General features: G+C 41.3%; 1 protein-coding gene across 2 annotated transcripts in view; it reads right to left on the bottom strand.

Annotated features, from left to right (window-relative positions):
• Positions 1 to 17,637, bottom strand: part of DCC (DCC netrin 1 receptor) — a 980,705-nt gene that overhangs the window by 744,780 nt on the left and 218,288 nt on the right. The window lies entirely within an intron of this gene.

The raw sequence follows: 17,637 nt of genomic DNA, 5'->3' as shown, positions 1-17,637 counted from the left end.
TACTCATCCAAGATTTTACAATACATGGCCCCATCTTTTGGTCCCTCAATGCAGCAAAAGTCAGCCTGTACCTTTTGCAGAGAAACAGCCCCGAAGCATCATATTTCCACCCCCGTGCTTGACTGTAGGGATGGTGTTCTTGGGATTATAGTCAGCATTTTTCTTCCTCCAAACATGGTGAGTCGAGTTACTGCGAAAGAGCTCAATTTTGGTCTCATCTGGCCACATGTGACCACCATTTCTCTCATGTGATTGGTTGTCAAAGTGGTCACATGATCGGAAAGCTTCCAATTGCAAGTAGAGATTGAGAGCTTTCCATCGGCCGCTGATAACTGTGCTGAGAGTGCACACATACACATATATGCGGCCGCTTGGCGTTAGGGCAAGGCCGCATATATGCGTGCGGCCGGCGTGAAAAGATTAATATCACTTTAACCAGTCACTCATTCTTTTGTGGGGATTGGGGAACAACTGCAGTTTACTTCCTCTAGGCCAGTGGTTCCCAACCTCAGTCCTCAAGTGCCCCCAACAGGCCATGTTTGCAGGTTTTCCTTTATCTTGCACAGGTGCTTTAAATCAAAGTCAATGGCTTGGTATTTTGGACAGCTATTCTATCTAAGAGAGATTTCCAGAACATGGCCTGTTGGGGTTACTTGAGGACTGAGGTTGAGAACCTCTGCTCTAGGCCCAAGATAGAAAATGCATGGCAGCCAACATCTTCAAGGGTTCAAGATCCTTGCAGCTTTCCAATCTCTAGACCTATAGGCCTGGAGGAACGATCGTTCTTACTGTAGCACTCTCACCAAACAGAGGCCTAGGATGGAACAACATATGCCAGGAAGGGTCTAAAATTTTTACCAGCCGGTCCAACAGGTCCTTCAAACCCGCGGATTGGCATGTCTTTTTTGGATGCATTTTGTTCATTATTAAAATTTGGAGTGTGTAATGACTCCACAGGAGTAGAGCATTATATGGGACGGGGTTTGTTTGCTGCTCCAAACTCAGTCTCACTTTGCTGACATACACTTCTGTTTTGTGTTTTGGCTGGCATTCCTCCTAAAGGCATTGCTTCTAGGTCATTAGCATCAATAGATCTTTATATCGTCTGGGAGTGAGGACCCCCCCTGCACCTGCCTTATGCTTTCCAACAGCAACACTATAATTAAAGCCATGGACAAAAATAGCTTTATCGAAGGAGCTAAGTGCAGTAATTGCAAGCAGTTCTTCAGTCTCGGCTCTTGGCATAATAACACCTGTACCATAGGCCTTCCTGATTAGCACATGAACGCAAGCCAGCCTGATCTAAAAGGCACCCCCTTTTTTTTTCTCCGCGGCAATTACAGAAGGTGCCTTTCAACTCCTTAAAAAAAAAAATGATTCTCGCGGGCTGCGGCACTTTATAATGCATCATCCGTGGTTGTGAGCTTGCAAATGTCAGAAACAGCAATTAATATATTATTGAGGAAATTAGCAGCAGTGCCCTGTATTAACCTTCGGGATGATCTCATAATTCATGTGCAAATGAAGGAACGCTACTATTGCGGTACAATGCGCGTGCCCTCGTATGTGTGTTTAACTACAAGAGAGATCTGTGTGTCTATGGAAAGATAAAGGGATTTGTTTAATGTCATAGCAGAGGGCAGGGATTTAAAGAAAACCCAGAACATCCAATCAGAAACCATCTTTCATTAGGTTGATGGTGTTACTTTGTTGCAACCTAACAGCTGATTGGTTAGCTCAATTGGATACAAGTGAAGTGGATTCTTTGGTGATTTTCATATTCTATTTTCACTTCTGCGTTTGCAACAAAGAGTGCGACTTTGATTCCTGACTGATACACACACCTACACACCTAATCTGGGGTCCAGACATCACTGCCAGCCAGCAAAGCCAGATACAGCCTAGCTCATTAAGGGTGGCAAAATGGGCAGGGAAAAAGGAAAGTTTCCTTATCATTTAAAGTGTATCTAAACCCAGAAATAAAAATATAATATATTGCAAGTTACCAGTGCTTAGATATGGTGGCTGCATTTGTTTTGTTTTCTTCAGTTATTTTCACACTTTATTTTCACCTGGTGATCCTGCTATTAAAACACTTCCTGACCCACTGGAGTTGATTTACTAAAACGGGAGCAGCTGTGCATGGTAGCCAATAGGCTTCTAACTTCAGTTTATTCAAGTAAGCTTTGACTATAGGACCCCTTTCACACTGGCTTTAGCGTTCAAAAAAGCGCCTGTAAAGCGCCTGAAAGAAGCCTCATCTGCAATTCCAATGTGAAAGCCCGAGTGCTTTCACACTGGGGCGCTGCGCTGGCAGGGCGTCAAAAAAAGTCCTGCAAGCAGCTTCTTTGCGGCGCTTTCATGTTTTTGCCACCGGGCTGGGTGCACAGATGGCCCGAGCCCTTTCACACTGCCAGTGCCCGAAAAACGCCCCAGTGTGAAAGGGGTCTTAAGAGGCACTTTAACAGCATTTTTTGGGGCACTGGCAGTGTGAAAGGGCTCGGGCTTTCACATTGGGATTGCAGATGAGGCTTCTTTCAGGCGCTTTACAGGCGCTTTTTTTAAAGCTAAAGTGCCTGGAAAAAGCCTGAAAAACGCCCCAGTGTGATAGAGGTCTAAAACCTGGAAGCTGATTGGCTACCATACACAGCTGCACCAGATTTGGCACTCTCCAGTTTTAGTAAATCAACCCCTTTGTGTCTACACTAATTTCTGCACTGTATCTATGGAGGCAGTCATGGTTGTCATCCAGGCATGTTTGCTTTTATTCAGCTCCATTACATGGCCATAGCTCCCAACTGGAAAAGAAGAAAGGTAACTCTGCAGGCACAACTCAATCCATACACCAGGTCCATTCACAGGTGCCGAGGCTCGAAGTGTCCCAACACACTCCAATGCAACAGTAGTAAGAAGAGCTGGCAAAACTGTAATCCTGGAAGTGTCGTTTATTGGTACATCAGAGTGACAATAAAACAATAAAACTGACGCGTTTCGTCAATAGCCTTAGTCGTAGCTACGACTAAGGCTATTGACGAAACGCGTCTGTGTTATTGTTCAAAATCAAAGTCCCTCTTTCCCTCTTTTCTCCTCATTTGTCCCTCATTTTGGTCTGATCTATATAGTTGTATATAAAATGCATGTTTAATCTTTCAAAAAATGTTTCCCAGTGCTAAAACTTTCATACAATTTATAACATTGCTGCATTTCAAATGCCAGTGTAAAGGAATAGTAGTGGTAAAAAAAGCACTTAGAGGTTAAACCAATATTTTTTTGTATAATCCTCCTTTAAGGTGACACGGGGTGTGTCCCATGACTAAAGACTTTTGCTAGTAGGTGTCCCTCCTTCCCATCTCAAAAAATTGGGAGGTATGCATGGTGGATTGATGGGATCAGTAGTCTGCACAATGAAGGTGTTTATACTTTCAGTTAAAGTGGACCTTGACCTTAAATACAAACTTACTTTCCCCACCTTCTCTCTTCTCGCTAACATTTGGATTTTATTAGAGGATGATGTCCGCTTTTATAGGGAATCAAATGTGGGGGCAAAGCTAAAGGGGACTTAAGTTCCTTCTAAGCACATAGGAAATGACAAGAACACCGCATGTCTGACATTTCTGGTAAGATCCACAGATATGTTCTGTACTTGCTGAAAATGTTTCTAAACCGAAAAAAGAAAAAGGAGCAGCCACAGCTAAGGACAAGTAAGCTGCAATATATATTCCTTTTAGTTCTTGGAGGGTTCAATTAGTTTTTAGTATTACATCTACGGTACTCCTAATTTGTGTTACTGTAATTTTAGTTTGTGTGTGTATATATATATATATATATATATATATATATATATATATATATATATATATATATATATATATATATATTTTTTTTTTTTTTTTTTTAATGCATACAATTTTTATTGAATTTCAGAACATACGTTACAAACAGAAATGTACTACATAGATAGTGTTCAAACAGTCAGCATCACAAGGTTGTATATTTTTTTTTATTTGTTATTCTGCAATTGTTTGAATAATTTTCTGACCCCCATAAAGAAGAAAAAAAAATTGTATATAAATATATATAAACTGTACAGCAACATGTATAAATGAAGGTAGTGATAAATTGTGAGTCTACCATAGCAGGTCCTGAGCTGCCTTATCTCATTATAATGCCCCCCCGGGGAGATGGTAACACACAGCGCTGCACTCCGGGTGTTCCTCGCATTGATATGTTTTGCAGTGACCATCGTTATGCTTTATTTGCCCGTTTAATGCAAGCAGAATGTTTGTACATGGCTGTGCTTAGGGTGGAAGCAGATGACAGGCAATCTCTGAAAGCCGCCAAACAATCCTATGCCGTGATTAAACCTGTGAGTAGGATCAAGCCAAGGCATAGAATAACTCCAGGCAGATACATAAATATATATAGGTTAGCTTTTGGCTCGTGAATGATGATTGGCTTGGTTGTTTGTAGCATAGGAGTATTGGTGCAGGAAAAATGGCACCCAGATTGTGACCAATAATTGCACGAGTTATACTCGTATCACTTAACTCCCGAAAATGCAATATTCACTTAATGACCCTTAACCTCAACATAATAAATAAATAAATCTCAAATTGATACCTTATACCTTTTTATACTTTATATCCTTGAACCGCTGCATGTTATGATTTCATACCTGCCAACTTTTTGACATGGGAATGAGGGACACCCATCAGCAAAAAGTAGGCAGGGCATAGGGCACACCCCTTGCCACACCCCCTTAAAGGAGAATTGTACAAAAAAAACAAGATTGGTTAAACCCACAGATGCTTTTTTTTACCACTACTAATTCCTTTATATTGGCTTTTGGAATTTACAAATGCAGCAATTTAGAAATCGGATGAAAGGTTTAGTGCTGGAAAACACTTTTTGATAGATAAAAAGTGCATTTTATATACAACTATATAGATCAGACCAAAATGAGGGACAAATGAGGAGGAATGAGGGACAGAGGGACATTGTTCCCAATCAGGGACAGTCCCTCGAAATCAGGGACAGTTGGGAGCTATGGGATTTGAACAGATTTTTGCTTGGAGATGTCTTTTTATACTCCTTTCCCTTAGTGGAAATGCACGTCCTGCTCTGTGCTGGCATAGCTGAGTAATGGCTACACCCCTCAGCACAGAGATCCTCATACAGATTTTAAGCTGTCCATACACTCAAATGTCCCATATATTGCAGCGCCACAAAATTCCTCAAATCCTGTGCTAAAATTGCATCCTTATTATTGCATCAATTGTCAAAGAATATCAAACAAAGTCCATAAGATATGTAGATTCCACCTCTGCGCTCTTGAATCCCCAATCGGTTGATAACACCAAATAGTGCACACCACCACCAGCCGAAAAACCTGCTCACCTCAAAGATGACTTCAATGGGCACTGTGTATAAACACTCCTGTCATATACCTAACTGCGATCTCTCTCCTCCCCTCCTGGAAATCAGCTCTGTACACGTCTCTCAATTCGGCAGACCACATGCAGTCAAAAAGCAGACTCCATAGCGCTCTCCATTTAAACAAATTTATTAAAATGCCCCCTTATTAAAAAAAAGATAACAATTATCCTTGATGAGGTCATTACCCCAATAAATATGAACTCCTGGGCTGTCCTGAATCAACCAGGGCCCTCCCATATCCCCCCCAATCCCTGTACCCGTCCTTGTGCCCCCTCCCCACTTCCTCCTTAGATTTCCCCCCCTTCCTTCTTTATGTATCCCCCACTTCCTTTTTTTTTCTCCCCCCCCCCCCACACCTCTGGCAAAGGAGTTCCACCCGGATGGGGTGAGAGGCGATTGGAGGGTGGGAGAGGAGACAGAAAACGACTGAGGCCTTCCTTCCTCCATTGCCTCCTGTTGGAGGACCCACTGATGAAGAGGGCCTCTGCCCCGTAGAATTAATTTAGGAGGTACTCGCCACATGGTATATAACCACAAGCTTGAAAACATGTATGAACCTTGTCTTATTTCCCCCTCCATGTGTTGATATCGATTATATTTTTTCTACTTCCTTTCTGGTTGTTTTTCGTATATATGTGTATATTCTGTTGTCTTAGCTCATGTTGGGCGTCAATAAAAATTTATATTTGAAAAAAAAAAAGATAACAATTAAAACAACGCCTGTCTCTCTAATACGTCCGCTCGCTCACCACTCCACACAGATCGCGGCGGCTGCGTGACGTCACGGGCTCAGCTCCTCCCAACTATATGCGTGTCACCCTCTCATTGGGCTTCTCCAGTAGCTACTGATCTGTATGGAATGGTGAGCGATCTGTGTGGAGTGGTGAGCGAGCAAACGTATTAGAGAGACAGGTGTTGTTTTATTTGTTATCCTGTTTGTTAAGTGTTTTTTAATAAGGGGGCATTTTCATAAATTTGTTTAACCACTTGCCTACCAGGCCAATTCTGACATTTCTCTCCTACATGTAAAAATTATAATTTTTTGCTAGAAAATTATACAGAACCCCCAAACTGTATATATGGTTTTTTAGCAGAGACCCTAGAGAATAAAATGGCAGCTGTTGCAACTTTTTATCTCGCATGGTATTTGCAGAGCAATTTTTCAAATGTTTCATGCATTAAAAAAAAAAACAGTAAAGTTGACCAAATTTTTTTTCATAATGGGAAAGATGATATTATACCGTGTAAACAGATACCTAACATGTCAAAAATTTCACACGCTCGTGGAATGGCACCAAACTTCGGTACTTAAAAATCCCCATAAGTGACGCTTTAAATTAAAAAAATAAAAAAACTATCCTGGCTTCCCAGCCGAGGCGGTGACATTTTTTCAAATGCAGAGGCCGAACGTGACGTCAATGGAGAGCACTATGGAGTCTGCTTCTTGATTGCATGTGGTCTGCCGAATTGAGAGGCGTGTACAGAGCTGATTCCCAGGATGGAGAGATCGCAGTTAGGTATATGACAGGAGTGATTATACACAGTGCCCATTGAACTCATCTTTGAGGTGAGCGGGTTTTTCGGCTGGTGGTGGTGTGCCCTATTTGGTGTCATTAACAGATTGGGGATTCAAGAGCACAGCGGTAGAATCTACATATCTTATGGACTTTGATATTCTTTGATTGACAATTTATGCACACACACGAACGGATTGTTGGCCAACAAAACCGTGGACTTTTGTCCGAAGGGCGTTGGCCCAAACTTGTCTTGCATACAAACGGCAAGGAATTGTTGGCCAACAAATACGAACGTAGTTACGTACTAAGTTGTTTTTCAGCTCTTTAGCGCCACCCTTTGGGCTCCTTCTGCTAATTTCGTGTTAGTAGAAGTTTGGTGAGTGTTGATTCACGCTTTTCATCGTCAACCAGCCATGTTGTGGAATCGGAGGAGATAATGTGTTATTTATTATTGGCCTTGGAGTTATTGCTTTGACATTTTTTTTTTAGTTGAATAATGATTTGCTTTGTTATATTTTCTATATTTTTGGATGCATATAATGCACTTTTTGGTTAAGTTCTATTGGCAGATAACATGTCTATGTTTTATTTGTTTTCTTTTTTTAATGCACAATAAAAAAATTTGGAGAATAATACTTAGGCTATGTGTTTTACTTCAAATGACAGTTTGGAATTTGGCAGTTACATTTAGAAAAATACAATGTAAAATTGACAAGGGACACCAACATAGTTGTAACTTTGATCTTAAAAACTACGGGATAATGGTGTTGTGGTAACTTGCCCAAATAAAAAAAAAAAAGGCATAATAATATTATTCTTGATATCACTAGAAAAAAAAAAGCCTTTGAAAATTTGTTTGCAATAACTCCATCAGTATCACCAGCAAAGCGGCTTCATTATTATCCCATTAAAGAAGAAGAGAATTGTGCGCTGCATTTCGAGATTTCATAATTTGCGGCGTCACCAATGTTAATTCTCCATTACGAACAAGTTTACAAGACCGACCGCTTCTGGCTCATCCTTGCTTGTGTGAGCATGTGTGTTTGTACTTTGGACTTTTGTCCGACGGACTTGTGTACACACGCTCGGAAAATCCGACAACAGACATTTGTCCGTGGAAAAACCTAAAACCTGCCATCCAACATTTGTCCGCGGAAAATCCGACAACAATTGTGAAAATGGACCTAGACAAGGTCCGATTTTCCGCAAACAGCCTGTCATCACACAATTCCTGTTGGAAAATCCAATCGTGTGTACGAGGCTTAACAGTGTACAGCAGCCCCTGTGAACATACACTATATATTTGCACAGTATCTTATATTTATGTTTTCTCATTATTGATTGTTACATTGGATTTTGTTACATTTGGATGTACAATTTAGTATATTTATAGGGAGCGCTGATTGTTTTATACACATTTAATTTGGCCATACACTAGTTCAAAACTTTTCGTTTTGAGAACATTTATTCAATTTTCTAGCCATTAGCTGGGTCAAACTGACATTTGTTTTCACGTTTCTAGCAGAGAATTTTTCTTTTTTTTTTTAGGAAAGTACATTCCTTCCAAAACGAAATGTTAAAAGCAAACAAAACGTTGAAGTACTTTCAAATGACATTCAGTAAATGGAATGTGCTGAGAATTTTCATACAAATTTTAATACGGATGTTGAAAATCTACTAGTGCATGGCTTGTTTCGCACGGACTTCAGCTTGTAAAAGAACAGTGTGAACAGCAAACTTTGACAAAGCACTCGCAGAGCTTTCAGAAAGTTTTGTTGAAACTTTTAAATCACCATTCAGCTCCAGCCTGTAAATATTGAACACAGATCTTTATGGGAGTGTTGCTTGCCGCTTTAAGCAAGCTGCTAGCAGGCTTCAGCACACTTTCAACAGGCTTCATGAGGTGCTGAAGCCTGCTAGCACCTTGCTTAAAGTGGCAATCAACACTCCTGTTAGAATCTATGTTCTACATTCACAAACTGAAGCTGAATGGTTCTTTAAAAGCTTCAACAAAAGCTTGCTAAAAGCTCTGCAAATGCTTTGCCAAAGCTGTTCACACTGCTCTTATACAAGCTGAAGCCCGAGTGAAACAGGCTGATGTCTTTTAGCTTTAAAATCCATTCACACCAGGTGCGGAGGGACAGCGTTGAACGGTTATTCCACCTAAGTCCCACTGCAAGACCAGTCAAAACGCCTTGTCTCCGATGTGGCCAGTTCATACCACTGCGTTGGTGGTGTGCGAGCAGCGTGCACTGAAATAAAGTATGGCGTGCAGTGCTTTTTCCAGAGCAGCGTGAGTCACTGCATGCTGGCTGATAGAACTTTATTAAATGTCATTGTGTGACATTTCAATAAAGTTCTTTAAAAAAAAAAGAGAGTGAACAGTGCGATGAGCTGGTATTGGCATATCCACTGGTGGTCCTGCTGGACCGCACCGCACACCAACCACTGAGTTGCAATGTAGCAGTTGGTGTGAATGAACCCATAGAGAGTGGGCATGCCTGACTAGATCTCTTAGATATCAAAGTGCACTGGACAGTGTGGTTAGACCCTGGTTCCTATTGGACAGCATAGTCATATTTAAGCGCATTGCAAAACTTACAGAACAAGAAAGTGGAGATAACTTGGAAAATGGGGGTTACAGTGTCTGTCTGACTGATAATGTATTTATGTGACCTCAGTGACCAAAAAGTGATCCTGGCTTGGCCTTAAAATTGCTTACAGTTAAGAGAAAAAATATTTGGCGTGGTGCATGTACCTATTTGTTAGGAACAAAGATAAAACACAAATTCGGTGAGCTTACCAGCTCCGGCTCAGGTTCTGACATAAAAACAGGAATCCCCTCTAATGGGTACCAAGGAAACTCAAAGCACAAAAATACAACAGGAGTGCCAAGCCAATGAAAAAGATTCCAAAATAGGTCATAAACATAAAAAAGCCTATACATTTCAAGGGCTCACAACCCCCCCCCCCCCCCCCCTTCATCTAGGCTTATTTACCAAGCTTACATAAACTCATTGAAAGCATGAGAATGCAACAAGATTGCCAGGCCAAAGGTAAAGGGTCCAAAATGCTTTAACAGTTCTTTAGCAGCACAAAAAAAAAAGAAAAAGAAAAATTGCAGATACGTTTTAGGGATTACAAGCTCTCTTCATCAGGGCTTTAAGATTTAACAAGTGTACATCATGGACTGAAGGACACTCTTTTGCAAAAAAAAAAAAATCTGCATTTAGTTGTATATTAAATGTTCAAAACAGTCTAAAATGTTGCCAGTGTTAACAGCAGTACACTGAAGCCTTTAAGCCCCAGTGAAGGGAGCTTGTGACCCCTGAAACGTGTTTTTTTTTTTTTTTGTTGCTAAAGAACTAATAAAGCATTTTCGACCCTTTACCTTTGGCCTTGCACTCTTGTTTCATTGTTATGCTTTAAATAAACAACAGTGTCCACATACAATCACTATAAATAGGGAAAAGGGGTTCAAATTAAACTATAATTAAAAAAACACATACATTACACCTCTATGTTTTGTTGATTTTTTTTTTTTCTATTACAAAAACCATGATGCCCAAGAGAAATACGGGTTACTTTTTTCAATTACTGCTTTTTCTCTTCAGAGGGAGGATTTGTACATTAAAGTTGAAGTTCAGATTATATTTAAATTTGACCATCCCACATAGTAGAGAGTTGGGCTCCCCTTTCACCCTGTAGCTCTCCTCCTTTCCAGTCATCCTACAAGCAATGATGAAGCACACTGATCTAGAGAATTCAGTTTTGTGGAATACAGTAGAGAAAGTGCCAATGTGCAGGATTTCTAGCAGTGATTGACAGCTTGGCAGGGGTACTTTGTTTCTAAGACTAGCCGAACAGAGTTGTAAATCCTCTGGCAATCCAGCCATTTCACATATATCTATTTCCAATGTGCATTTAGCTGTTCGCCTGAAATTATCTCTCCGTCTCCAACACATGGTACAGAAGTGACGTCCCATCATTTCTAATTCAGAACGGTAATCTTCAGATTAACCTGCACCATTTCTCACTCGAAATCCCAGCATCATTTGCATTACGGAGATCCGTAGATTTCACCAGCTGTGGGAGAATCTGATTACATTTTTTAGCAAAGAAACATTCTATAGAGTGAGGGAAATAGCCTGCCAATCACTTTAGTCCATCAATTATGTACTACCAGCAAGAAGAGAGGGGAAAAAACTGCATGCATTGTAATACAAATGGCTGCAGGAGATAATTCCAGCTGAAATTTTAAAAATTAAAAAAAATGTTCAAAATTATAGGAAGAAAAGAAGAAAAAAGGGAGAGAGGAAATGAAGGAAAGGGAAGGAAGAAAGGAAGGAAGGAAAGAAGGAAGGAAGGAAGGAAGGAAGGAAGGAAAGGAGGGATGGAGGGAGGGAGGAAGAAAAGGAGGGATGGAGGGAGGGAGGAAGGAAGGAAAGGGGAGATGGAGGGTGGGAGGAAGGAAGGGGGAAAGAACAAAGGAAGAAAGTAAGGGAGGGGGGGAGGAAGGAAGGAAGGAAGGAAGGAAGGAAGGAAGGAAGGAAGGAAGGAAGGAAGGAAGGAAGGAAGGAAGGAAGGAAGGAAGGAAGAAAAGACCTCCAACAGCAGTTGGTGTAGGCAGGACTCTGATGGGGACACTGACATAAAGGGGCACTCTAACTAACATAAGGCGGGATCTTGATGGGGACATTGATGTAAGGGGGAATCTGAAGGGGGCACTGATATAAGGGGGAGAATCTAATGGGGACCCTGATGTAAGGCGGGACTCTGATTGGAACAATGATATAAGGGGGGACACTGATATAAGGAGAAACTCTGATGGGGACACTGATATAAAGGGAAAGCTGATGTGTACACTTATGTAAAGGGGGATTCTGATCAGGATACTGATGTGAGAGGAGGCTCTGATGGGGACAGTGCTGTGAGGGGGTATCTGATGGTGACACTTACATAAGGGGGACTTTCAAGGGGACAGTGACGAAAGGGAGGACTTTCATGGGGACACTGAAGTAAAGGGGGATTTTGATGGGGACACTTACATAAGGGGGGACTCTGATGTGGATACTTATGTAAAGGGGGACTTTTCTGTGTTTATTTTATATTTTTATTGAGTCACATCATGCTGATTACAAAGGCGATCCAAGTAAAACCTATTCATTGTTTTCAATGCGGTTCATTCATTTAGCAAAACATTTTTTTTGGACCACAAATACTTGTAAAAATATACGATGTGGCCCTTGTACTGAGAAGTTCAGAGACCCCTTTTATAGACAAGCCATCATTAAAGTCTCACCTAGCCTCCATTATCTCTAAATAAAGTTTCCTTAATGCCTTCCCATCCTTCTGTTTTCAATACAAATGAATAGCTGTCGCAGAGCCCACACACAATACCTCGCTGTACGCTCGTCCTGGTCTATCAGACGACTTTGTCCCTCCACCATTAAAGACAAAAGACTAAATCCGCCCAAGCTCATTGAAAGATCCCTTTTGTTACTTCGTCATTAAAGTTCTTTTCAAGCTCGGTCGCTGCAATTTCATAGTCTAGAAAAGTGAGGCCAGGATGCCATATGTCACGAGAGCGCGGCGGGGAGTAGGAGAATGAATAGGACATGGAAACAAAGGACCTCTTGGCGACATTAGAACTGAGTAAACACTCTGAGTTGTTGCTGTTGATACATGTCACCAGCGACTATTTTAGCTGCTCAGAACATAGCCTCAATTAAATATGCACTCTATTAACCCACTCTATTATAGGCCAACTACGTGCCTGATGTTGACCAAGGACATGGCAATTTTTACTTCACATGTAGAGATTCAAACATCTCTTATGGTAATCCTTGGCCAGCATTGGTTTAAAAATCAAATATTTGTCCCCAGTTTCCATATTGGTGTTGTGCTATAGGTAAATTACTTTGTCTACTTTTGTTACTTAAGTTTTTTTTTTTCAAGATTTTATTATGTCATTGGATTTATGCCAACCTAATAATTTTCTTTGTTAATAATGAACATTTAGATATTTTCATTATTCTTAAAGTGGATCTTCACCCTTTAAATCATGTTCCCTCCCCTCCACCCCTCCTTTGGTCCTCTGCACTCTTTTTTTACCTTTATTTGCCTTCTTTTTTTTTTTTAATTGTCTGTTCCTGCTCCCTTTGCACGCCATTCGCCTAGACAAATGATAACGTGCACTGTCCTCCCTTTGTCTCCTGGGATATACACATCACATATCCCAGGAGGCAAAGCCTTTCATTCAGTAAAAATGGAGGGGGTGGGCCCAGCGAGGCACCGGGGAGGCGGACCGGCTGAACCTGGTACAGCTATCAGCCTCTCAATGATGTCACACCAAAACATGGTGGTACGGGACTGAGCGCTGCCAAAAGGGATGAGGATCTTGGTTGGACAACAGATGGATCTGGTGGGTGAGTATCTGAAATTTGTAGAACACACCACCAGGTAATTAGGGGTTTTAAAAAAAAGTGTGTGTGTGCGTGGGGGGGTGAAAATCCACTTTAAAGGTGACCTAAACCCAATCACTAAAATCTCATACGATCTCTAAAACGTAAGTGGTTTACACATTGGTCCACCATTTGAATCTCATGTATTCGCCTAGAGTTCGCCTTTTCTTGCCTATGCTTGCATGGGCTTCCTGCCACACTCCAAAGAAATGCTGGTAGGTTAATTGGCTTGAGTGGACCCAAGAGGGTTACCCCACCTTCTAAGGCTTGGTTTACACCTGCAGGTGTCATGTGCAGGGCACAAAGTGAATATCAGTCTGCGCAATCTCGTGAAATAAAGCGGTGTAAACAAATTTTGAATAATTAATAATAGCTGCTATCACTAACAAGTGTTCTCACTTCACTTAAAAGGTGCAAATAATCAATAGACAGTGCTGCGCTATAAAAAAAACATCAATAATAGTAAAAGTGTAACTAAAAATGGTAATCAATAAACATATATTGCTGAAAGTTCATATATAGTATCTGTGACTGATTGAAGTAAATTCAAAATATCAATACATCAACGGTGCAATGTGCAGGGCAGCCCATTCATTTCAATGGGTTGCACTACCCTGTTTCCCCGAAAATAAGACCTAGCGTGATTGTCGGTGATGGCTGCAATATAAGCCCTACCCCCCAAATAAGCCCTAGTTAAATTCCTTGTAGGTCTTATTTTCAGGGTAGGGCTTATTTTCGGGGAAACAGGGTAGGGCTTATTTGGGGGGTAGGGCTTATATTGCAGCCATAACCGACAATCACGCTAGGTCTTATTTTCGGGGAAACAGGGTATGTCTGAGAAACACAGAAATGAAGTCTCACCACCCTGCATGTGGTCTGGCACATGTACAAATGCGTGTTTGCAGATGCATGTGGGTGCCATTTACATTAAATTAATGGTACCGCCACACCTTTGCATGTTTCTGTGCATGTCGGGAAAGCAAATTCCCGAAATGCATAGATGTGAACATAGCCTAAGTGCTTTGTGTCCACAGGGAGAAAAGCACTATTAAAAATATTTCTGCAGATCCTGCCATGAATGTTCATAACACATCTTGTTATGGGGTGACAACTGTATCCCAATTATTCTATTGCGTTGTTGCCCAGTCACATGTTTCCCTGGTGGAGACTACAAGCCGCCATACTGACACACAGTTTGTCCAGGCATGGTCCACCATGGTTATTATAAGGAAGTCGGTCCAGAGTAATGATGAACAGTCGATGATAGAGTAAATGCATTAAAATAAGAAGAGGCTAAAAGAGGGTAGCAACACTGAGATACCAAAAAGGAATAATGTTAAAAACTGTAACTTCCAAATGTAATTGTAAATGCCAATCATTTATAATACTCAGTGCTTAAGCTTTCCAAACTTGTGGCCTGTCCAAACAGGTTTTCTAGCTGTGGTGCAAACCTGTAGGCTATTTCAATCCTCTCTGTCCAAAAAAAAAGAAGACAAATATATATATATATATATAGACACACACACACACACACACACACACACACACACACACACACACACACACACACACACACACACACACACACACACTATATTGTCAAAAGTATTGGGCCATCTGCCTTTATACGCTCATGAACTTTATTGACATCCCAGTCTTATGCCCCGTACACACATGTGTGATAGGACCTTGTTGTCGGAAATTCCGACCGTGTGTAGGCTCCATCACACATTTTCCATCGGATTTTCCGACACACAAAGTTTGAGAGCTTGCTATAAAATTTTCCGACAACAAAATCCGTTGTCGGAATTTCCGATCGTGTGTACACAAATCCGACGCACAAAGTGCCACGCATGCTCAGAATAAATGAAAGCTATTGGCTACGGCCCCGTTTATAGTCCCGACGTACGTGTTTTACACCACTGCGCTCAGAATGATCGGATTTACCGACAACTTTGTGAGACCGTGTGTATGCAAGACAAGTTTGAGCAAACATCCATCGGAAAAAATCCTAGGATTTTGTTGTCGGAATGTCTGATCAATGTCCGACCGTGTGTACGGGGCATTAGTCTGTAGGGTTCAATATTGAGTTGGCCCACCCTTTGCAGCAATAACAGCTTCAACTTTTTTGGGAAGGCTGTCCACAAGGTTTAGGAGTGTGTCTATGGGAATGTTTGACCATTCTTCCAGAAGCGCATTTGTGAGGTCAGGCACCGATGTGGATGAGAAGGCCTGGATCGCAGTCTACGCTCTATTTCATCCCAGAGGCGTTTTATTGGGTTGAGGTCAAGTTCCTCCACCCCAAACTTACTCATTCATGTCTTTATGGACCTTGATTTGTGCACTGGTCCAAATCATTTGGTAGAGAGGGGATTATGGTGTGGGGTTTTTTTTCATGGCTTGGCCCCTTAGTTCCAGCGAAGGGAGCTCTTACATTGGAAGTCCGTGCAAAAACTAAAATCCCTATAGCCACCAACAACAGTAACCTACAAAGCTGTGTAAAGAAAAAATGAGTATACATGCCTTTTTTGCAGGCGATCCGACCCGGTCTCCAGTGGTGGAAGCTCTGCTGAGTACACGTCCGACAACGGCTGTGAAATGCATAGGAAGTGACGTCACTCATAGAGTTACTATGGGGCTTCCGTTGACGGACGTGTCCTCTGCACCCGCCCACACAGTGAAGCCGTAGCTGACAGCTCAGCGTGGGATCAGAGCTTCCGTGCTGGAGATCGGGTCAGATTGTCTGTAGAAAAGGTATGTATACTCGTTTTTTTCTTTTCATGGCTACAAAGGTTAGTGTTAGAATGTTGGTGGCTATGGATGCAAGGATTTTAGTTTTTGCATGGACTTCCACTTTAGGGCATCAGCATACCAAGAACCAAGACAATTTCATGCTCCCAACTTTGTGGGAACAGTTTGGGGATGACCCCTTCCAGTTCCAACATGACTGCGCACCAGTGCACAAACAAGGTCTATAAAGACATGGATGAGCGAGTTTAGGGTGGAGGAACTTGACTGGTCTGCACAGTCCTAACCTCAACCCCCCAATAGAACACCTTTGGGATGAATTAGAGCGAAGACTGCAAGACAGGCCTTCTCATCCATCATCAGGGCCTGACCTCACAAATGTGCTTCTGGAATAATGGTCAAACATTCCCAAACCTATATTTTTTCCTTTTTTTTTTTTTACAGATGCTAAATGCCTACTCAGGCTCTTAGAAACCGTAGCCTGTTTAAAAAGTATTTCTAAATGTGGTGCAAATCTGTATGCTATTTCCATGGTCAATGTAACAAAAAAGACACTTTTTTTGTTCCACCTCTTAAAATTGCGGCCCGTTTCAAAAGGCTGTGTTGCAAGCTTGGACACTCTTCAGTGTCCGAAAAGAGACCCTAATATATATATATATATATATATATATATATATATATATATATATATATATTTTTTTTTTTTTTTGGATGATAAATCTCTTATCAGCTCCATCTGATGGTCATAATACAGTATTTTTCTGAAACACTTCAATAAAAAAAAAAAAAAAAGGCCACACTATGGCCACCAGATGAAGCAAGCATAGAAAATAATCATATTACAAGCAATACAGTGATCATTCGATGTGTTGTGTGAATGCTGAAGACATCTACACAGCGAATATTTTTTATAAATAGACCACTAATGCCCTGTACACACGATCGGACATTCTGACAACAAAATCCATGTTTTTTTTCCGATGGATGTTGGCTCAAACTTGTCTTGCATAAACACGGTCACACACATCTTGTCGGAAATTCCGATCACCAAGAACATGATGACGTACGACGCGTAAAACGGGCCAAGAAAACTGAAGTTCAATAGCCAGTGCGGCTCTTCTGCTTGATTCCGAGCATGCGTGGAACTTTGTGCATCGAAATCGTGTACACACAATCGGACTTTACGACAACGGATTTTGTTGTTGGAAAATTTGAGATCCAGATCTCAAATTTTGTGTGACGGAAATTTCGATGGAAAATGTTCCGATGGAGCCTACACACGGTCGGAATTTCCGACAACAAGCTCCCATCGAACATTTTCCGTCGGAAAATCCGACCGTGTGTACGGGGCATAAGTGTTTATTTGACAGGTGTCTTGCATTAGTGTGCATTGCCGGAAGGCAGACCATTAATTTGAATTTATTATTAGCTTAAAGGTATTCAATAATGGGTCGGTTTCTGACCACAAAGTT

This window comes from Aquarana catesbeiana, linkage group LG01, assembly GCF_042186555.1.
Source record: "Aquarana catesbeiana isolate 2022-GZ linkage group LG01, ASM4218655v1, whole genome shotgun sequence".
In the NCBI taxonomy this organism is placed as follows: Eukaryota; Metazoa; Chordata; class Amphibia; order Anura; family Ranidae; genus Aquarana; species Aquarana catesbeiana.
This window is presented reverse-complemented; position numbering and strand designations above follow the sequence as displayed.